This window comes from Sturnus vulgaris, chromosome 6, assembly GCF_052056855.1.
Source record: "Sturnus vulgaris isolate bStuVul1 chromosome 6, bStuVul1.hap1, whole genome shotgun sequence".
Taxonomy (NCBI): Eukaryota; Metazoa; Chordata; class Aves; order Passeriformes; family Sturnidae; genus Sturnus; species Sturnus vulgaris.
The window spans coordinates 41144375-41168210 of NC_142248.1; the positions used below are offsets into that span (position 1 = coordinate 41144375).

General features: G+C 42.0%; 1 long non-coding RNA gene across 1 annotated transcript; it reads right to left on the reverse strand.

The window, feature by feature from the left end:
* Positions 1-5414: 5414 nt before the first annotated feature.
* Positions 5415-22270, reverse strand: LOC148223448 (uncharacterized). The gene is made up of 3 exons (XR_015804345.1): positions 22130-22270; positions 9036-9178; positions 5415-7377 (listed from the first exon to the last, which is right to left on the reverse strand). It is a non-coding gene; the product is annotated as an uncharacterized LOC148223448 (long non-coding RNA).
* Positions 22271-23836: the final 1566 nt, after the last annotated feature.

Here is a 23836-nt window from a genome sequence, read left to right on the forward strand (position 1 = left end):
TCCCCCTTCCATTCCAACAAAGCCATTAATACAGCCAACATGCATTTTGTTTTCCTAACCTGAGGTGTGACCACCTTAGCCAGAATCAGGAGATAAGTAAGCAGCCTACTTTTTTTTTCTGAGGTGAAGTAAAATATATTTCCACAGAATGTACAAGTATCTTTCTACAATAAACAAACATACTTCATCAAGGATCAAAACACACTTAAGGATCAAAACACACTGAGGCTTCACTAATTATATGGGCAAAATAAGGAAATACAAATATAGGTGAAATAAAGAAAAAATGAAGTTAATTTATAAATTCAAATGTCATGAGTTCAAAGTCAGCTATAGTTACCTGTAAACTTTTTGTCTGAACACTGACTGGATTGGGAGATCATAAGTGATGCCACTATCTTAGAGGATGACCCTGTCTTACTTGCTGTCCTTGTTTTTGTAAGCAATCTGTGCCTCAAGGTCTTTATTAAGGGGACAGATGGTTATTTCTACAGACGTGTCCTCTTATACATAAGACAGAGACTAGAAGACAAATATCTCCTCACCAACAACATAAGACATAATGAAGAGATGAGGAGAAAAATTATCCTGTTTACATGGCCTCTCATATACTGACCACTCCTGTAGAGCTGCTGTATGATTACCAGTAAGTTATAAATGGGATATAAATCGTTCTCATCTGAGAACCTCATTTGATCCCAGAGACAAACAGCAGTTACCAGCACACCAAGACATTGATCCAGAAGTAAAATGGCCCTTAAGGAGTACAGGCAAGAGCACAAGGCAGTGGCTTCAAGAATCCCATCTGTGCTGATAAATGGGATACACCAATTACTTCCCCTCACTCCCTGTGCTCGTTCTTTTTTCATATGCTGCCTACCAAGACAGTCATCACTTCAAGGTAGTGATTCTCTCACTGCCAACATTAGGAGCTTGTTCTTGTTTAAAGCTTCTAGCTGTCATTTTTATTTTTAAAAAAATAGTTTAGGTTAAACACTCCCAGAGCAGTGCAACTTAGCCCTTGGGCGCCTCAAGACACAAAGTTCCTATATGTGGTGATGATAAAGTTAGCTTAACTTTAGGGATATAAAGTTAGCAGTTTGGGACGTTACTGAAGCTGTCCAAGTCTTTATGTTGTGGAGCAGATGGGCACCATCTCATTTGTCCTACTGTGATTCACAAACCAGATGTTTCCCAGCCCAACTCACACCTGCAGAGCCCAGCCCCTCTGGCTGTGTTTCTCAGACAGACAGAGATTGATAGCAGCACATAACACACCAGAAGAGGGCTTGAAAAGTCACTGAACAAAAACAGATAGTCTCACACATAGGAACAGGGACACAGCAAAAAGGGGGCAAATAAAAACCCAGTTATGCAATGACGTAAAAAAACAACCTGTGAATTTATTTATAGGATTTTTAATTGTTTGAAAGGATTCTTCCATTAAGAAAGCATGTGAGAAATAAAGCAAAGAACAGACCTGCACCAGGCCCTGACCAAAACATGAAGGTCCAAGCTCTCCAATTTTAACTTCTAGCCTAGTGATAAATGTGTTTGGCTGGAATGCAGGAAGACAGGATTTGAATTCCTCTTCTATGCCAGAGGCTGAACTTCTTCTGTCTCATATCAAAGAATCTCTTATCAAAGCTCAGTTACAAAAATACAGCAACACAGCTTGCAACTCATATCTCCTCCATCTAAATGTGCAGGCATGCAGCAGGGCCATCTGTCCATGGACAAGGTCAAAAAACAAGAAAGAATTAAGTCTCTTGCACCCAGCTGGAAGCACAGAAACCTCACATACCCTTGCTTGGTCCCTCAAGTAGGAACATGACAGAAGAGAGGAGACAAGACTGGAATTCAGCCAAAGCCAGAAGCTCCTGCCTCACATAAAGGTATTGCAAAACAGTTTGTCAAGGAGTCTAAAAGATGTTCAGTCCTACAAGTACCCTGACCACAAGTCTCAAGAGTTACTGTCTATAGCAATGTAATTATTCTACCATGCAAAACAAAAGTTCTAAGAAAAGGAGCCCAGTCCGTTCTGTCTTAGAAGAATCTCCAAACCTAGTGGCAAATGAGGTTTCTCCATCCCCCAGATAAAGAAAACTTTTGAATAATATCTCAAACCCAGGTCTTAAGATTGTTACAAAATGGGGGATGTGGGAAGGGGGAATACAGAAGTGAATAACACATCTGATCACTACTTTGAGAGAACAGCAGCTGACCCTCCTCAGACTCCAGGAGAGAGTGATGACAGCGAGCCCCTGCTGGGGAGACATCATTGAAATTTAGGCACCACAGAAGCACTGAGTCCTTCTGCTCATCAAGCTTTCAGAGTCTGATTCAAGACTTACTGAGTCGATGTAGAGTCACACTGATTTCAGTGAGCTAATTAAGTCTTGAGTACTCATAAGCTTTACTGTGACCTAATCCCCATTAGAGCTGTAATTGTACAGATTGATTTATCATTTGATACTGCAATTGGTTAGACTCCAAGCAATAAACTCTTTCTGACAAGGTTCTTTTTTTTTTAAGGAAAAAAGTATGTGGTTTCACAAAGTTAACTTTTTGGAGGAACATACAATTTTACCAAAAAATTTATTGAAGAAAATTATTTCAATGGCATTTTGACTGTCAAAATGTTTGTCGTAGTGAAAGTATAGCATTTTTTCATATAGTTACACTTTAAAGTTAAATTTAAAAGGTTACAGCACCTTCTCAGAAATAGAAATTGCAGCCCCTGGCAGCCCTGCTCCCAGGAGTTGCTGTAACCCCCTGCCATGCCGTGCTTCATGCTCTCTTCCCTGTCTGGTCCACAGAGCAGGACAGTCTGCTGAAGTTGCCAAAAGTTAGCTTTTGCCAGAAGTCCCACCTCCTCAAAAGTTGTTCCATAAGCAATGGAACTGTTGAAACCAGTTTTCCTATGATTTGGTGCCCTGCAGCCAGATTCTGCTGTGCCTAACAAGGTGCTAGACCTTCCCTCTCAAGCTTTTCCTGCATCTGGGCTGTTTTTCCAGTCTTTACCCAGGTGAATTTCTTCCTGCCCAACAAGAGATGGAGTCGACCTTCCCTCCCCATCCCCTCTCAGGAAACCATCAGGATGCAAATCAAACTCAGCTACAAGAAACCAGCAGGTTTAGAAGTCATGATAGTGCACAGGCAGGTGCATACATGTACACACACAGACATCCCCCCGTGCTCATGAGCCTGCCTTCCCAAGGAAACCAGCCTAAAAATACCCAGCTGCAGTTGCAATGTGTGCTGTGCCTCTGCTCCCTGTCAGTATGCATTAGAGCACTTCTTAATTTCACATTTCCATGGCTTGTCTCAAAAGAAAACCTGGTATTTCTCCTGTGATCTTTTCCTAGCTTCTTTATATTTTTACCACTGTGTATTCATTTCCATGTCAGAGCAGTCCCAAGCAGTATAGGCTTAGACATTCTGCATTCAACTTCTCTGCTTAAAGTTTTAAGACATGAGTTTTAATAATTGTTAGAACGGTACATTTTATTTTTAACCTGCAATGTATCTCACTTTATATGCAACTCAGGCAGAAATCTACAAAAGGTAATTTAGCTGTTAACTGGCACAGTCTATATATGCCAGCAAAAATGCTCTGTCACTAGAAAACACTATATTTAGTAACTATGTAGCAGGAGTTAAAAGAGGTCTTTTCTCCCCTTCAGGGAAGCTATTTCTGTAGATAGGATCTGGTAAACGCAAAGCAACACATGCTAAAGACTCCTGTGCAAGTACTTGCAGTCTTTAAAAAAAAAAAAAAAAAAAGTTTATGTAGTAATATTTGAGATCTCCTATATGGTCCTGCATTGAAAGCCACAATGAAAAGCTTGTGTGTGTTCTTTCTCCATTGTCTGCTTTTAGCTGGCCACCATTCCCTCCTCTCCAGCATTGTTATTTGTGTTTCTCTGACAGCATGAGCCTCACAAAAAGTGCCCTTTTATTTTGTCTTTCCATACAGTAATAGTTCTTCATCATCACAGAAATCCAATATAAGCTACTTATTTTCAACACATTCTGTAACACAGAACCTTTGCTCACAAGACAGACTTCTGGAAAAATAATAATCCTGTATAATACATCTAAATCCCTCCTGATCAGTAGCATATTCCCAAATAATTTCCTTGATTCAGCCAAGTTTCCACTCAGAGGCACAAAATCTGAAGGGGAGAAAGTTGAGCCGTCCAGGTGGCACAGACAGCATTTCACATCATTCCAGCAGCTCAGAAACTCCTGCTTCTCCTCACTGTCTCAAGTTCAGGGGAGGGACACAGACCGAGGCAGAACTGCAGTGTTTGCTGAGCATCAGATCTCCTTACAGCAGACAAGAGGCCCAAATATTTAACACGTCACAAGGGAAGGTTCAAACACAGAGCACCCAGAAAGAAAATGGTGCAGTTATAGCACCAAAGCACACTGTTTTTGTTTATGTTTGCCAGAGTTTTCAACTGTTTATCAGAATGGCAACAGATGGCACAAGGCAAACGCAGGCACTTTTTCACAGTTTCCTACAAAACGAACAGATGTCTTCATTACATGCTACATGACCGCGTTTAACAAAATGTGACAAGAAGCAGAGGTAGAGAAAAATGGCATATCCCTTTCCTAACCTGAATTGCCTCTTGGCACAGATTTGAGTTGTGCCTGAGCATGGGACTGAATGCACAAGAGGGAACTCAGAGCGATTTTTCACTAATCCATCATATCCAACGTGTGTGGGAAACAGAAGCTGGGATTTTGGGGTGGCTCCATCCCCAGGGACACATGGCAGCTCTCTGGACCAGAGATGGACAAGGAGATGTTTTCAGGGTATGACAGTGCTCATCTGCGTGAGGGCAGCCCCTCCAACAGAGCCCATATGAACCTTGAGACCTTTTGCCAAAAAGGACACATTAGCCACAGTCCCACAGCTGGGGCCACAGACAGCCCTTGTACTGCCCAAGCACTCCCAGCAAGAAGATATAGCAGACTTAAATGGTCACAATGCTAAAGGTTTCTCTAGTGATGTGAGTGAGTAGAGCACCATCCACAAAATAAATCTGTTCTGAAAGCAAGGCCCATGTTGGGTTAAATACTGCCTGTCTGCCCACAGAGTGGCTCAGCAATTCCAGGAAATGCATGTCTTGCACACGAAGAGGGATAAGAGCATGAAGGATTGCTCAGTACTGGAGACTGATGTTTTCAACGTTCATTTTTGCTAACTGCTACTCCAGAAATCAGACCGACTTTCTTTTATTTTCAAATCAGCTAAAGAAGAAATGGAGAGAAGTGTTCAGGTTTGGTGGGTAATGAGCACTTAACATCCACTCACTCAGGTGTTCTGTAACTAGCCATGGTTCTTAGCAGAGTGAATCAGAGTAAAATCACAGCTGATGAGAAAATTTTACAATAGGGCAGCAGACATTCATATATTTTATTTAGTTTTTGCTGAAGGGAACAGAGGCAACCATTTCAGACAGCTCTCTGAGTTAGACCATAGACATAACTTGCAAACCCATGTGCATTTGTGACTGTAAAGGCAGGGACAGAAGCAGAAAAGTCTGCAGCAAAGCACAGCCTTGGACATATTTCTTCCAGCTGGAAGCTTTGAATTGCTTAAATGCAGAACTATATTCCAGCCTCTTAAAGAAAATTTTAAACTCCTCATAATAAAGGCAAAATCTGTCTCCAAGTCAGGCTGTCACAACACAGTGGGAGGACAAACCCATAGTGAACAGAACAGACTTTACAGGCACTTCTCTTTGCCCACAATATACATAGTCACAAAAGAAGAGATCGAATCCTGTCCCTCTTCCCAGAGCTTCTCCAAATAGGCCAACAGAGTGGAAACTTTCATATTGTAAAATGCTAAATCAGCTACTCAGGGTTTTGTCAGGCACCAGATGTGCCAGTGAGGCAAATTCTCTTTCTCCTAGTCTTGCTGGGTAAACCTCAGAACTGTGTTTCTCCTTGCACCTTTAAGGGCTGTACAGTCCCTGTCAGGGGCTTTATGCAGTCAAGATAACAGTGTACAAATAAACACACAAATAAGCATAGGCAGACTCCCTTTTTGGGAGGTGTTATCTGCCAGCCCAAGAGCAGAGGCCCAGGATCTCCTTCATCTGGTACCAGCTCACCTCAAAGGTCCTGAGATATCTGCAAATTTGCCCCTCTAGACACACATTGTTGGCCTGCAGCATTGTGCAGTGAGCCTCAGAAAATCATAATCCAACATAAAACAGAAAAAGCTCCAGAATTCAGTCCACTAAAGTAGCAGTCAGATAAAACTAGTGATGGACTACATACTATTTATCAGCACCTCTTTGCATCCGTGAGCAGTTGGTCAGGCTGATTGACACAGCCTGGCACAATGACACATGGCATCCCTGGGCTGCACTGTGCTGTGCCCCTCATTCACAGCCAGGGCTGGATTCTGCACAGTGCTGTGACAACACACTGGATTCTGCACAGTGCCCATTTCACCCTGCCAGAGGCAGATCTAACTACAGTCTCCCTGGGAAAATAGTTTCTCCTCACTCACTGAGGGCTTTATGCAATGCAGTTCTCTTCTACTCACCCATGGCTGGCTCTCTCAGGACAAGAGAGACAGCCTTTGCTGCTGGGTAAAATTCTCCCACATAAAATGAAATATCTAAAACCCATCTACATTCCCACTCCCAGCATCAGGGATGACAGCCCAGGTAAATCCTTTGGCTTTCAGATAGCTTGTGCTCAGCCTAGCAAAACTCCATTCCTAGCTAGTTAGGAAGACACCAACCAGGCTTCTAGTTCAGAATAACATTTTCAGGAGTTGATCCTGTGATGATGAGAGGCCGTAGGAGCTTTCCCAAGGATTTCAGAAGATAAAATAAGTCCCTCTGGTAGCACAAAAAACAGAATGTAATTGCAGGATGACTACCATCCCCTGAGGAGAGAAAAAATATCAGGATGCAGCAGAGCAGGAATTCTCCCAAGGAGCAAGGGAAAAAACATTTGTCATTATTTTAGGCAGGAGCACGCCATTCTTTCAACCATTTTATGACTGATGACTGGCTTCTCATTGTCTCAGCAGCTTGAAGAATTTTCTCCTCCCTTTCCCTCATCTCCACCCTGAAGATTTCACCTGCAGCTGCTCACAGAGGTATTGTCCATCTGGAAGACAGTGACTGCTAAACCCATAGTTTCTTGTGGAGATACTGTCCTTAGCAAACTGCTCCTCACAAGCCTTATGTTCATCACCAGTTCTCTGGGACTCTTCCTAGTGGCATCTGGCAGCCCCTCCAGCGATAAGAGATCACACAGGGTCTCATTAGCAGCGCAAGGCTCTTCACAGCAGGGGCTCTGTGCATCAGTTGCACTGATGTCCTTAGAATTTATGTCCTGAAAGAGAGCATAAAAATACAGGCAGTGGTGACACAGAACACTCCTTGCATGTAACTCTAAAACCTACAGCAACAGTCTCACCTATTGCACAAAAAGGCAGAAACCCAAATCTATCCTGTGCTTGAGTGCATGTCTATGCTTTTGTGAGCACATTTAATGCAATCCTCAAAACTGTTCTTAATGCACTTACCTCTGAACACAACGTTCAAAGTTTGACTGTTTCCACAACAACAAAAGATTAAAGATCTTCCTAGTGAAAGGGGACAGGGGGTTTGAACCTAGGTATCTTTGGGGTCTCTTTCCACCCAAACCATTTACGATTCTATGAGATGCCAAATATAACAGAGACTTCAAATGTCTACATCAAGTAGCTAATTTCTGCACGTGTCTAAAACTGTGACTTGGGTGTCCTTCCCACCCAGCCCAGAAGTCATTTGTCACTTCTTTATCTTAGCCAAAGGTTAATTGGAGTCTCTGTCCACAAAGGTGGATACATTGCAAATCACGTTTTTCAAACAAAAAACTACTCATCAAAATATTCATTTCTGAATAGGACTTCTATGTTTGAGGTTATCTACAGTCTGAGACTGCAAGCTCAGTTCCTCTCTTTACTCTGAGTCTCTTCTCCTTTAGGCTAGTATTTATTCCTGGCTATCTATATCTTACCTATCTTGCCAGAACCCACGAGAATAACAAATAGGACCAACCTACAAGCCAGGAAGCACAAAGAGCTGTGACATAGAAGCCCTGCCATCCCTGACATCATTCATACCATTAGCAAAGAGACCCTTTGATACTCAGATTACACCTCTTCAGCATTAGAGGCTGTCTTTGTTGTTGTTTTAAAACAATTCATCTGCACAACTTCACACACTCTAAAGGATCCATTGAGGAAAATGTGCATAATCTGACTTTTGCTTCAACATTTTCCCCAATGCACAGGAGAGGAAGGGTCTCTGTCATTCCACTGGTAGAAAAGTCAGAAGGCTAAATAGCTTGAGTTATCTGGACGTATCAGACATTCCTCTTGGAAGGAAGCACGAGAATCCTAAAGCAAAGGTTCTTCTGAAACTCAACTCTCCAGTTCTGCTTCCTCCAAAAATACTCTGCCCTATAAGTTATCACCAGCTATAGAAAGTGAGAAAAGACCATCCACAATTTGTTACATATTTTGCTCAAAGATCACTGCATAACGAAGAGAGAGACCAAATCAGACAGCAGGTCTTCCATAAACTGAGCATTTGCTTACACACCAGAAAAGGAGCTCATAAGACTATGTTTAACACCATCTGGGGATCCCTCCATACAATATTACCATCAATAATAACAGAAGCCTAGCTACAGATTGTTGTACTCTGTGACAGCTAAATATATCAGGCCTAATTAGATAACACAGGCCAAAAAGCAAAAATCTTCAAACACAAGGGAATGCAACCACAAGGGCCAGGAAGATGAAAGAAACCCTGCAAATTAAGTGTAGGGATGAACCTGGATTGAAATCACCAGTCTCAACACTACCACTGAAATTTAGGAAAGGTCAATTTTAAGTAAGGAGCCTGGTTTGAACTGCACAGCTGGGGTCTCTGTGTGACTCAAACCAGAGAGCAGGCTCCAAACACCCCTCAGAGCTAGGAAGAATGCACTGGGGAATTTACCTCAGCTGGTGTATATCAGCCTGGCTCCATTGACTTCAATTAGCACGATGTTAAATCTCCAGTGTTGACTTCAGTGGGATTACAGTGATTTACATCAGCTGACGAGGTAGCATTTCACTTTTAGGCAGCCTCTTCTGTAGCATCTTCATTAGTGGAAATTCCATATAAAGAGAAGAAAAGGAGACATATGCTGAGAATTCTTACATCTCCAGCTACCTCCTGTAATGGGTATATCACAAATGCAAGACATAGACTGAAGGCTAGCTATAATTAGTTCTGTTTTGTTGCAGTTCAACCTGTGGTTACAATTGCCCTTTCTTTGCTATAAAGATCCAGCTAAGAATTGCTGGAGCCACTCCTTCCCCTTCCTGCCTCTCCCCTTTATTTAACAGCTCTAAATGCAGGTTTTTGTAAAGGCACAAGGTTCTTGCCCTTTCCTGTGCATGCACAGCTGGCAATTATTGCTAGCAGCCAGCCTTCCCACTTCCCAGCTCCCTCTTCCTGCCTGTTTTATCTAAACTATTCCTGTAAACACAGGAATAGCTATAATTTTGCTGGATATCACACATGCATCCCAGATTTTTAATTCTGCAAGATACTTAAATCCAATAAACTGTGGAACGTGTGACAAGACACCGTGGTCCTCCCACAGGTTGCACTGCCAGATGTTGTTGGAAAACAACATGCTGGTTCCTCCCAGATCCTAGACGAGCCACTGCTTGTTAAACATTGAAAATATTATCTGAAACACACAAATGTGGCCTTTTGAGCAATCCAGGGAAGGCATCCATAATTCCTATTTCTAGGTACCCAATCTCAGTAGTGTGCTTAGGCTGCTTTACAGCCAGGGGAGACTTCAGAGACAATTTAAGAGCTAAACTAGGAGTTTACCTCTCCCCAAAGAATATATAACATGCCTAAGCTCATAAATTAGCTACCTTTATTAGAAAGCCTTAAGATGGCATGAATATTCTCAAAATACCTGTAAGATCCATTTCCCCCCGAACTCTTTTTATTGCCCTGACAACATGAATCAGACAAAGTGAGGAGCTTTGCTTAGTCCAAGGTTCTCTTAAAATATGAATGCTTTGAGATTTGCACAGCTGTTCAGCACCGGGTCCTGCTGCCCAGTACCAAAACTGTGCTTTGGGTGGAATTACATAAATCATGGACTTCACGTTTCCCAGTCAAATTGCAGTGGTTTCACACTGATCTAAGATGGAAGTTTGAATATCTCAGTGAAATTGGCTATTTTAAATACATTTTTCAGCCTGAAACAAAGGATTTCTGTCCAATGTTGTTTTAAATTGACATTTTGCTACAATTTGTCACAAAATTCTACACAAAAATGTTGCATTTTAACTTAAAAAGTTCTCTTATGGCTCATTTTTATCTGAAAGTACAAGAGACCAAACCCAGCTCTGACTAACATATCTAGTTTCCTCAAAAATTCATTTTCAGTAAATAAACAGAATGTTTAAAGGAAAAACATGCCACTCTAATTTGTGTATCACTGAAAAATACACAAATAAGGGTCCCAAAATCTTATCCTTAATCTGTGCACACACAGGGATGATTTCCTACCAACTACTGGTTCTCTAAGGACTACTTTGAAGAACAAAGTTTCTCTATGACCCAGCCAAATGTCCCTCAGAAGAAGAGTTGATTTAACAGAGAATGGCAAAATTCATATTCTGTCACCTTTTCATAGCTTTTTTTATATTCTTGACAGTCTAAGTACAGAACAAAGTCACATCTAGGCTCTAGTATAAAAATACCTCCTTTACTGGGACAGGCTGTGACTTGGCTACAGAAAAGGTGCAATAATTTCTCCTTGCACACACACTTTACAAGCTATGATGCTTCAGATTCTCATTCTCCTGTTTCCTTGTTTCCTCTTCTATCTTCCTACCTTCAAGGGCCTAATACCCAGCCACTCTTTCATGGAAAATAACAAGAATCATACTCTCCATGGATACAAAGCTCTCCTTTCTGGTAATTAAACAATATTTTCAATTTAATGGAATGTGAAGGATGGATTAAAACTGACTGTAGAAGGATATAAAAGTGCACACACTACTTAGAACTTTTGAAAAGCATAATTCTATATAAGAAAGGTTTATATTCCCTTAGATGAAGTTTATTCCTTCCTTATGTATTTGTACAGAAGCTGTCATCTCACAATATTGGGGTTTAAGACTCACTCCCCATTATTGGTCATCATCTCCTACAGAGCTGTTAAGCCCAAGAAAATGCCTTTTTGTGTCAAGAATAACTTTTGTCTGAAGTGTTTCCTGGGTAGTTGATGGGAGAATGAATTTACTTTTCTAGGAAAATGTCACTGAAATATCAGACACGCTGCTCACTTTGGTTGTTATCATTTCATTGTTACTATTTTTTTATTTCCCCTGTAAGCTTCCCGTTTTCAGGACTTTTCCTCCTTCCCTCCTCCTCCTCCCCCCACAGAGCTCACAGATTTTTCCTCTGGTTTTGCACCATGCCACTTTCCAGTCATGGTTTGCATAACATATTCCTACTCTGCTGTGCTTCTAAGCCTCAAACTAAAGTAATTTTAATTTTAACCATACTACTGAATTTAGCTCTTCTGAAGGTCTTTAGTTTAAGTCAAATGGAAGTGGGTTATTTTCATCTTCTTGCAAGACAGTCAGCTGCAAATGGCACCAAGAACTGCCATTCAGCAGCTGCATCTGAAAAAAAAAAAAAAAAAAAAAAAAAAGAATATGGTATTATGAATAAAACTGTCAGAGACCAGGGAAAGAGGAGACATGGATGATAGAGAGCTCTCAGTTTGTTAAAAATCACAGGAGAGGATAGGAAATGTTCTGGACAGCTGCTCTGAAGTGAGATGCTGACCTACAGGAGCAGCTTAAAAATCGTGCAGATTTTGTAATTCTAGTTCCTCTTGTCCTTATAATTCTAGTTTCTCTTACTTGCCTTTTGAGTAGCTAAATATAGATTCTAGTTCCAGGCTTTGAGAGAGAGGAAGAAATCAGACTCTTGGCTGGTCACACAACCCCAGAAGCTGTGATTCAAGAAAAAAATATTAGATCTTTTGACAAATCATGTGGGTATTGACTCAAGTACAGGTTAAATGGTGCCCTGAGCAACCTGATCTAGTGGGTGATGGTGATGTTCCTGACCATGGCCAGGGAAGCTTGGATCTACATGACTGATGTCCCATTCTATGATTCTGTAATTGATGACTCACTGGAAGTGCAGCCAGGCAGAGGTCTGAAAGAGCTACACTAAAACAGCAATTAAGCAAAGAAAATTATTCTATTCTTCATGTTTTCTAACATGAAAAGGAGTGGAGGAAGCCCCAGAGCTTCTCCCCTTAAAAATTACTTGGTCTTTAAGGTGTCCTCTCTTTCTCAATCTTGCATCTCCCCTCTTTTGATTCCTCCTTTCTTAATTTCTTTGTTTCTTCCTCTTTCTCAGTGGTGTCACTCCAAGTTCAAACACGATGCTTTCCCTGCACTCCTGCTGCCCAAGGTCCCTTCCCAGAGAGCCAAGGACAACTCCTGCTGCCATCACCAGGCATTCCCAACAACTCTGGTAGAGCTTGTGGCTGTGCCTTTAACCTCCATCTCCATGTAATAAAATTTAATGACCTTGTCAGTTTACTTTGACAGAGAAATAAGGGATCCTCATCATTAGGTAGATATTTTCCAAATATTGGCTTTGTCTTATTGACAGCTTTATCTGTATTTGGCAGGCCTGTAATTACACAAGAAATTAATATAAGCTCTGTTTTTAAGGTTATACATTGAACATTTACCTAGGAGCTGGAGAGTGGTAATCCAATGAATTGCATGAAACCAATAACAACATTAAGATTTTGTACACATCTCAAATATTCCTCCTTGCTGTGTCAAATATTTTTAAATTCGTGATCATTAATTTTTTTTAAAGGGTACCCATTCAAAAAATCCTTTTCTTTAATCCTTGCCTCTGTGTTCGCTATTCAACATTTTTAATGGCCTTTTTTTCTAATACCACATTCACCTCAAGTGACATTAAGCTGATGTAATAGAACCATTTTAATCAGCAACAATCAATTTTATTACTATGAAAACCTTAGGGACAGAACATTAAATACATACCATGTAATTAGTTTTGATAAAACAAGCCTTCATTTTAGCAAATCAAATATAATGAAAAGGAAATTTAACAACTATAAAAATCTATGGCATAAAGTAGGAGTGAATATGCATTCTATATGCACAGCAATGTGGCAGCATATTTCATTTCATCCACACACATAATCCATGTGAGGGCATAGATGAATTCTGGAAAGTCTTTGGAAAAAAGAAATGCCCCAAATGTTCTTTTATTGATAATATCTACTTTAATTGCTTTGTTTATAAGCTACATCAGTGGTTGAATCTTAGAAGAGAGTTCAGCCTGTGAGGAGGCTGCAAGAGCACTTATTGAATACACTTATTGATGCAATGAAACCAAGATGAGAAGCAGTACTGAGGAAAGCAGAGTAAATATCCACTACCTAGCTAGTGATAAAACCAGAGTTTCTACCTCTTTATTTATTCACAGGGTAATTAATATCTGACATGGTTCTGCATCCTCTGTGCCACAAAGGCTGGAAGTGTTTACAAACAACCATTAGTCCTGTGTCAGGAGAGCAGGCTGGGCATATAACAGCCTCCCCTGTAGGCACAGACCAATATTTCTCCAGCAACCAGGAATTCCAGCTGAGGTCACCAGCAGCATGAAGGCACTTTATTCTGTTTCTTACAAGGACCATGTTCTTGTGCAGCTCGTGATATTCCTTGAGCAGGAACACTTAATAGGACTGAGGGGATTTGGTGACGAATTTTTCTTTTTCATTAGCCAGGGGTTGTTTTGTTTGAAATTATTTGAAAAATATAAATAATGTTTCCACGCTTAGTAATGGTCCACTGGGGGCACATTTAAGTTGCAATTCATCAGCCTGGAGTTTTACCACACAGAGTGTAACACGAGCTACAGTCACTGAGACACCATCTTTCCAGCCAGGATTCAGCAGCCTCCTACTCCAGCCTTCTCTCCTTCACTTCTTGGCCAGATGACCTCCTGGTCCTTGGGAAAGACTCAATTCATTTTTCAGACAGCCATTAAGATTATTTTATACTATTCCAGCCCAGGGGAACTGAAGAGCTGCACCAAAATCCAGAACAACTGACAATATTTTCTTCTCAACTGAAAATTGGATTTTCTACTAAGCTTAAAATTTCTTCAAGGAAACTAGATAGGAAACTAGGTTGCTTCAGAAAATCTTCTGATTCTAAATCAGTTTTCCCAGAGCAGATCTTGATTCAATATTTTCAAGGGGTTCTCATCAAAAAACCCAAAGCTTCAAAACAAAAAAAGTCCTTGCAACTTCCCAGGGAAAATTCTTCACTAAATTCTGTCTATAAAAATTACAAGTATTTACTACTTTCCTCAACTCTTGCAACATGAAAACAAGGCATTTCCTAAATAGCTCTACTGAAGCATTTTCAGGTCCTGGTTTGTGTCACTCTTACCCACATAAATCAGGAACCACACCATAGCCAAGAGACTGTAACTACATCTGAGGGAACCCTTCACATTTCATCCAAAATATTCTCTGCAGGAGCCAAGGAATCTGATGGAAACCCCACGGCCCAAGAACTGAGGAAACACACCTGAGTTTGGGGAACTGCAACCAGAGTGGAGTTCCAGGTTTGGGAAGGACTCGTGAGGTGGGTGGTGCCAGGGCTGAGGATGGGATTCCTGAGGCTCTGGATCCGGGGCATGGCACCCAGCACATCCCTCCAGGACAGAAAAGCCTTGGTCTCCAAGTCATGGCCAGGGGATGGCACTTGGGACCCCTTTGGAGTCAGAGGTTTCAAAGAGCCTCCCAGGCTGCTGGCCCAGCCCTGGGCTAGATCCCTTCTGCAGGTTGGTGGTCCTGGGACAGCAGAGCAGCAGCCCAAGTGGATTGGTCTCTGATGGAGAGCTGGGACTGGGAAAGCCTGACTGGCACTGGCACCAGTCCAGCCACAACTCCTGAGACACAGAGCAGCTGCTACCAGCAGCAAAACTGACAAGATCATCGATTTCTCTGAGAAGCTGCAGCATCTGGGGAGCAGATTTCATTTCGGAAACGCTGTGTGTTGATGTGTCAAAAACAGTCTTTTCTTAGGTTTTCTGGTTCATGTGAAGTAAAGAGGAAGCCTTGTTTTAGACTGAGAGGGGGAAAAAAACCCATCACAGTTTTCTGCCACCTGGGAACCCTGGGGGTTTAGCTGTCTATATTTGGCACAGTCTGTGTCTGATGAAGGAAAAGAATTGGGCTGAGATTCCTGCAGGATGAGCCTGACCCCTCCCTTTGCTGTGCCTTATTATCCCTTTGACTGGGGTTGCTCACAGCCTTGTGTAGGCCAGGTCAGCTTCACCAAGTGGGATGTGCAGTCACATCCTCAGCCTTCTGTTTCTCTGAACTAATGGTGACTCATGCACGGGGACAAAATTTTCCTAAGTCATTGCGAGTCCCACAAGCCAAAAATAAATGTTCGAAAGAAACGTCTGACACTCAAAACTGAATCCTTGATTCAAGGTGACCTTGCAGTTTTTATTAATGCTTTGATCACATCCATGTCTATGAAATGACATGATTCGATTACCATGTGTTACATCCTCACATTTACTCATACCTCAGAGGGCCTAATTTGTGCCTCTGATGTATTTCTGAAGCAATTTCTATGGAAATATATTTTTTTAGTTCCTTTAAGTGTATAAATTGTATTATTAATTCAACATACTACTTTTGCTTCATTGTTCTTTTTTTCCCCCTTTCCTAGCTGTTAGAATACGTGAGAGGAAATTTAAGCTGATGAGCCAGTAGGAATGTATCACCTCTTTCTATGACTGAAAGAAACATTCTGGTTCCAATCTGGACCATGTTAAAATAGGTGCTTAAATTCCTGCAGTTTGATACTTCAGGATGAAAATCCTGGTTTTGCCAAAGTCAGTAGCAAAATTCTTACTGATCTGAAAGGGGTAGAATCAAACCTAGAGGGTGACGACAAGGCACCTCTGTTCAGCACATTGGTCTCTCCTGTTATCTGTGCAACACATGGAGTTTGTTGATAACTTAATAGGAATAAAATATTCAATGACATTTTTTATGTGTGTCTACATATGCACTGCAGCTGGATGAAGAAGTCATCATTCCTAACTTTTTGTCTGATCACAAATTACCAGCCAAGGCAGTGGTTTTCATCACTTTTATTCTGTTTTTCCTAAACGTGCAATGGATCAGTTTAGGAATGCAAGCTGCATTTTGTAACTAGCTCACAAATAGCCTGTTCATGTCTGCCTTGATCCAAGAGAGAACTTAAACCTGTCCCCAGAAGGGGTTACATAAGATTTAAAATATTTCCTTGCATAGTGACCTGTGTGTGCTGGCTGGACACAACAACTCACGCATCCCAGCTTCACAAACAGACCCCACAGTTCCCTCACAGGAACCAAGAATGGAAAGGCTGTACAGGGAAGAGTGGTGACCCGTCTCCATCAATGGACTACAGCAGATATATAGGGGAGGGTTCTAAAACAGGGCAATGAAACACTTCAAGAACTCTCCCCTAATCACCAGCAGCCTGAGGCTCAGACTCCAGCAGCAGAGGGGCTTGAGGTGCTGTGCTGGTGTTTATTAAATCTGCCTGCACTTCTTCTCCATTAACTTGCCCAGCCTCCCCATAATCTCAGCTGAACTCTCAGCAACCAGAACATCCAGCATCAAGGAGCTCCTCAGCTTCACATCACATTACAGAAGACACTGACTTTTGCTGCACCCACCACCCAAACAGGATGTGGGCAGACAAGGCCTTAAAAAATCTTAGGAAGTATTTCAGACTCTTGAATAGAAAAGGTTATTGTTTCTTTCCAGAGCAGTAGAAATAACACACTGTCAAAGGTGAGGGACACTGCATAATCCCAGCTTTGTCACTGCCAATGGGTAGATCTGTGATCTTACATTTCCTTATGTGGTCACCGTGTTACAAATAAATTTCAGAAAGGACATGGCATCATTTGTTGTACAAACACTCTCATGGATAATTATTTACTGTATATTTCTGCTTTCTGCAGAAATTATGGAGGGATAAAATCTCATTTTCTCATCTGTTCACAAACAAACCAATAAGCAAGACTGCAATTTCAGCCACTAGAAAATCAATCACTGACATTTCAGTTGGTTTAGCTCATTTGGAAGGACATACATGGATATATTTGTGCTGTATTTGCCTAATTCTAATATACATTCACGTGCCTGTATGCATTCCCATGTCAAGATGCAGTAATTAGATCTATGAAATACAAACAGCCAGGGTTTTATGGTGCTCTTCCTCCCTTCCTCCCCAACACTCCTACACCAGTAACTAGAAATAAATACACAGCAACATGAGAAAATGGGGGAAGGGAAGGCTTTAAAAATGATCTACTGATTTCTGCATGGAGGGGCTGGTTAGGGTAGTACCAAACCCTCTCAGGGAAAAACTTGCTAAGTGGATTTACTGTACCAAGGTCACCCAACAGGCTACTCCTTAATTACCAGTACGTGATGTGACATGTCACAGCACAGCTGTGGTGGCACTGTAATATACATCTGTCTCCAGCCAGCACCACCCTAAAAGTGCAGTTTCCACAGTAGATGTTACCTCCCTCTGGAAACAGGATTCAAAGGAACAATGGTTTTGGCTTCATCCTGGGTGAAATAGCAAAGGGAAAGGGTAATACCTGCATGGCGCCTTTATTATGTGGGATTTAGCAAGGACTTAAAAAATATGATGAGCTAAACACTTTTGAGAGCTGAAGCGCTTAGGCTTTCAAATTAGCCATGTTTGTTTTAGAAAGATCTTCAAATAAAACTGGGGTGAATTGCTTTCTCCTGATCAGAATCTAGTGTCATTCATTTTCCCTTAAAACAAAGAGAATCAGCAGGATTGGAGGGAACTGCTGTAAGCATGTCCAAAACCCAGGTGTGCCTGTTTTGTGTCTGTGTGTTTATTAGTAGACAAAGGAATTATTATTGGAAAACAGCTCTTGCTTTTTAAAGGCAATCTGGCTTGTGAACCCTTCCACCAGGAATCAATATGCAAATGCTACTAAAGATGTTACCTAAGGTACAAGACAGATCAAAGCAGTGCTTGCAAAACTCGACTCCACTTTTTGGCAAAGGTGCTGATGGTGGAGAGGGATTAAAAATAAGTAGGACATAATAATTCCAGCATGAAACTCCACTCCTTACGGTAATGCACCAACCCACATAGAAGATTGCTGAAATGCTGAAACCAGCTAGACTGGCAGGGCTGATAGGGGAAATGGAGTCCATCACACTGAGACTTCAAACAGGGTCAGATAGCACAGGGATCTGCAGGCTGGGGCAGGAAAGGTAAGAGGATAGCAGAAGATCAGATACCAGGGACTTTATAGCTGGCCTGCTGCCAGCAGACAGGTCAGAGGCAGAAAAGGACACAGGAAAGGAGAAGAGGGAAGGCATTGTCCACCAGGAAAATGCATTACTTGGGTCCTTTCTGTTCTCTGGAGGCTGCCATTCGAGCTACTTCAATACCTGCAGAATGCAAAAGAGAAGGTGTCACGAGTGTTTTAGTTGTTTGGTTGGTCTAGCTATAGTTAAGGCTCCTTTGCTTGATATTTTGTAAGTCTGGTCTGAATCCCCAGTGCTTTTAACATCATAAACCTGATATGGTTGGACTAGATGATCTTGAGGGTTGTCTTCCAGCCTTGACAATTCTGTGATTCTGTGATAATTGCACACAAACTGTATCAAATACACCATCCACTTTCATTAGAAGATTGTTTGCATCCCAACATATTCCAAATTCTCAGTCAAAAGATGGAGTCTGCAGATGTTCCCCCCAGTAAAAATACCCTGGACAGATCTTCTCCTATTACAGCCTCAGAGGTGCAAGAATGAGGCAGATTTTCAGGAAGAGGTGTCTTTTAAAAATAAAATTAAATAAATAAATCTCACACACAAAGATGCAGCTGGAAAAGACCCTGCAGCCCATCTTCAGGTCTGAGACAGAAGCAAAAAACTTTGGGCTAAGAAGATTCTGAGACAATTGGCCCAAGATTCACTTAATTGTAGGAATTGCCTTGTCACCCACTTTTTGATAAATGCACAACAGTACTCAAAGCTGCCTGAATGACAAGCTATATTAAAAGGTGGAAGGTGGGAGAAATTTAAAGTACTTAAAAAAATACATCTCACTCATATTAAGCAATCCTCCTTTCGAGTTGGAGTTACCTTACACCAAAGTGTTCCCAGCAGCTCTTACAGAGAGTAAGAATTGGGCCCATTTCCTTTTAAACAAGGTGTCAGGAAATAAATGTACATTGCACCTTTTATGTTTCTCCTCTCATTGTTCATATAATAATGAGCAGATGCTGTCACAGGACCCAGAAGATTATATTTCCCATCTGTTATAGAGAGCACAGAGCAATGGTTTTACATTACCACGTAGGGTTCAGGACCTGTGTTCACAAAAGTCTATTACGACTGCACACTGACAGGAGATTCCAATTAAGCAGCAGAGGAAAGGGGGGGGGAAAAGCTGGAAAAAAAGACTGCAAAAGTTTGGCTTTGAGTCTTAATTTCCTGGAAAACTACAATGCTTAGGGCTGCTTCTTCTCCAGGTGAAAATACAGAGCTCTCTGCACAGTAAGAAAAGCATCAAGAATGAGGCTGAACACGTGGCCATGCACTATTGTCCAAGAGAAATGAAAATCAGCCTCTTGTGCGACTTTGCACAGAAAAGTCAATGAAAATTATTGACTGATTTAATTCACCCAAACAGGAAGGTCAGGGACTCTGCTCAGGGATGGCTGAGTTTGGATCACACCTGGTAAACAGGAAGGGCAGGGACCAGTGTGACAAACCCAGACTGGCTATGCTGGAAACCAGAGAGCAAAATAGCAACAGGATGGGTCTGTCACAGCTTCACAGGATACCTTATCCAACACGAGTCCCAGGAGGACAGGTGACCTGAGCAGCATGAACCCTAACACACAGCCTATGATATTCATCTCCTCCTTTAGTCTCTAGGCCACCATGACAAGGCTGACCCTTTGTCCTGTTCTTGAAAAGAAACTGTATTGGGAAGAGCCTCTGACATTGACTCTGTGTCAACTTTATTCACAAACCCCAGCTAAAGATCAAAATCCCCCTCTTAATTCCCTTTTTTCATGCATCTTCTCCTTTTCACTTTTAATGTATTTTCTAGCTTTTCTTTTATGTTCTGTTTAGCAAATAAAATCAAAAGTATCTAGTTTAGATGGCCACTACTGATCATTCTCCAAAGCTACTGTGAGCTTGTGAGATGCAGGCAGCATCTGGACATGGCACATGAAGGCATGATTTAATGGTGGACATGGTTGTGGTGCTGGGTTGATACTTGGACTTGGTCATCTTAAAGGTCTTTTCTAGCCTTAAAAATTTGGGAATTCTCTGATCTTTTGTATTCTGTATATTTTATATTGCAAATACATTTAGTTTTGTCATTTCCTCTATGTTTCAGAAAAAGTCTGAAGGTGACTTTTTGAGCCAGAACTCAGTAAGGTGAAGTCATTGCACTCAAATCCACACCCGATGTAGGTGTTTGATCTGGCACAAGTAGCAGAATTTACATTCTGAGACTCTGAGTCCTTTCCATACTTTCAAATCAAGCATGTGCAAGTGCACCTCTTGGTGAACTGAGGCTGAGATTGAAAGCCCTGTTTGCCAAATACCCAGCTGCTACTGCCAACACCTTGTGTCTGAGCAGGAGCAGCTACAGCTCTAGGTGTTTGTCTCTGCAAGGGCATCATTTGTGAGAGACCAAGAAAATCGCAGGGCAACAAAAGCCTTACCCCAGGACAGTGCAGGACTCAGAAGCCCCAGATCCCAATCCTGCTCTGCAAAAACAAACTTTGCAACTGATTGACTGTGGCCCAGCAGAGCAGTGTTTTAAGTAGGACATCCTGCAGCACAGAAATAAATGGCTGTGAATTTCAGAAATTCATAGCAGAAATTTGCACCATGACCAGCATCAGTCTAGGCACACACCAACCTCCCAGCCCATTTTACAGACTGGCCAGAGCACAGGGGGCTCAGAGGTTTGCATGCAACCCTCTGCAAAACATGCCATGAGCATCCCAGGGCTGGTGAGAGGAGCAGTGCAATAATAGTGTTAGTATTTACTCCCCTGCCATTGTGTGATGCACAGAATCGGAACATCAGAAAGAGAAGAGGTCATAGCCTGTAAATCATCCTCCCTAAAGCTTCACTTGATGGGCAATCAACAGCAGTGCTTTTGAAGAGAGGTACACAACCAGAGAATTATGAAGCGAGGCAGCTGCTGTGCCAGACACAAACACTGCAGATGAGCAGGCTCGGTGCTTCACCCTCCTGTGCCAGTCAGGGGAGGGACCGTGCAAGGGAGGCTTGCAGGGCTTAAAACTTTAAACTGCTACTCGATCCTGCACTCCATCTGCATACAAACCTGCTCCGGGCTTCAAAGCAAGGCCTGACTACACAGTCAGGCTTTGTACACAAAAGATGAGTTAAAAATTAACTGTGCCAGAAAGAAGGAAAGGTAGGGGGTCACCTGGCCAAGCTGTGAGCACAGGAGCAAAATGATCACAAATAAACTTATTACACATAACGTGGTCACATATGTTCACTAGCCAGAGCAGCCCCCTGCCCTCCTAGAGCAGAACAGATGTCTCTGAAATGAAATCACCTAAGCAACCTGTATGTTTTGGGCATCACCTTTTTTCCCTTGCTGCCAGATTTGAAAGTCCAATTTGCCAGGATAATATCCCCTGCATGGATGGAGGCTTTCAAAGTTGAAGCATTCGTCTCTTAGCAACTGGAGAGGCTTGAAGGATCTTTTTTTTTTCTTTCTCTTGATACCCACTGAGATATGTCAATTATTTAAACCTCCCCAAATAAAGATAAAGGACCAGATGACCTCATCACACTCCCCATCCCAACCACATAGTGCAAAGAAGAGAACTCCATGGAGGAGTTAACAAAACACCATTACCTAGAAAAGAAGGAACAACCCAGTCTGTATCCTCCTGCCAGGTGCCAGAGTCCAGGACAAGTGATACCCACAGGTGCTTGGTCTTTTATGAGAAGTGACAATGCCAGGAGAGAAGGGACAAACCATGTGCTGTGATCTGAAGACTCACACTCTCTCCAAATCTGATGCAGATGGTCTGGGCACTTAAGCACAGGGGTCGTGGTTTATGGAGATGTCACTCAGCTCCAGGCTGGGAGGAAAAGCACTTTGGTGAGGACACGGGCACTGGGAAGTGATGGGCGAGTGTCCTGCATGGACTGCCATACTGTACTCCCTGGGGAATATTATATATGAATATTTATATATTCATTGATATCAACCAGCAACTTAATGAAGTGTGATAGCAAATGAGACAGTGGTTTAACAAGATTTGATGGCAAGTATTTACTTCATAGGGAAAACATGACTGTCAGAGAGACCTTCCTGTTATGAGGTCAGAAAAGTCATGAGCTTCAGAAAAGACTCCCTTGTGTCCTAAACAGCTTTTCAAAGGTCAGTTCAGGTGCAGCTGGATCCAGACTTAGTCCTAGACTTCGTCAGTAGTTAAGGACAGAGGGATTATATGTGCACAATCAATCCTTTATATCATTTAGTAAAGATTTCAAAGTTTATTGTGCTAACAATCACTTACCAAGAATCTGCTGTGGCAAGAAACCTCTCATCCTCAAGGAGTAACCTCAAGAGGTGTCCCCTCGAGATCTGATGTGCAGCCTACTGCTGTGCAGGAGAGCTCAAGAGGCCCTGGGCTGTCAGCTATTTATGGAGTAATAGGATTGACTAATAGAGAAATTGGCAAACAGCAAGACATGTGGTTCACCATTCCAGCCAGTCCTTGGTTACCACATTGCCATCTGTAAATAGGTTAGTTGCACCACTTAATTAGTGGCTTGTTTTGGGTTTTTTTTTTTTTGCTTTTACTCAGAGTCAGGATTAAAAACACAAAGGACACGAATTTCTCTTGGTTGTTTATTAAATCTTAACCAAAGTACAGAGTTCTGCAATACTTCTAGCTACCAGCTAAAAACGAGAAAAATTGAGACAAATTTAGTTAGTTACAAAGTTTTTTAAAGCTAAATAGCTGAATAAAGAGCTAACACCTATATTATTTATACTTTTGACCTAATAACTAAACACTTGTGACCCCCCAGTGCAGCATTAACTATCCAACCAAAAACTACTACCTGAAATCATGAAGGAAGAAGAAAACAGAAGGAGACAACTCTCAAGAGCCTCCATCTTGTCTCATATCTATTATTATAATCTATTAATTCCAAATTCAAAACTTTTCACTATGTGAAATTACACACTTCTATTTAACTACACACCTGTGACTCTAACTCCATCATTCAAATTTGGAAGTCTTCTCCAAGGCCTCAGGTCAAAAGCAGTGTTTTCCTGGGGGTCAGTGTCAGAAAGCACAGAAAGTTCAAAACTCCCAGGTTTCTGGGTCCCAGCAGCCATCCATCCCCCCTGAGGTCCAGGGTAAGCTGGATGCAGCTGTCACAGCCCTGCTGGTGGTTTGGCACATGGGCAGGCACCTGGGAAGGTCACAGGAGCTGAGAGCTCTGCAGGGCCAGCAAGGGATGGCTGCTCCCTCAGGCAGGACACCCAGGAGCAAGGGTGATGTAGCCCTGGCAGTGCTCACACCGACAGGCACAGCCCCAAAGA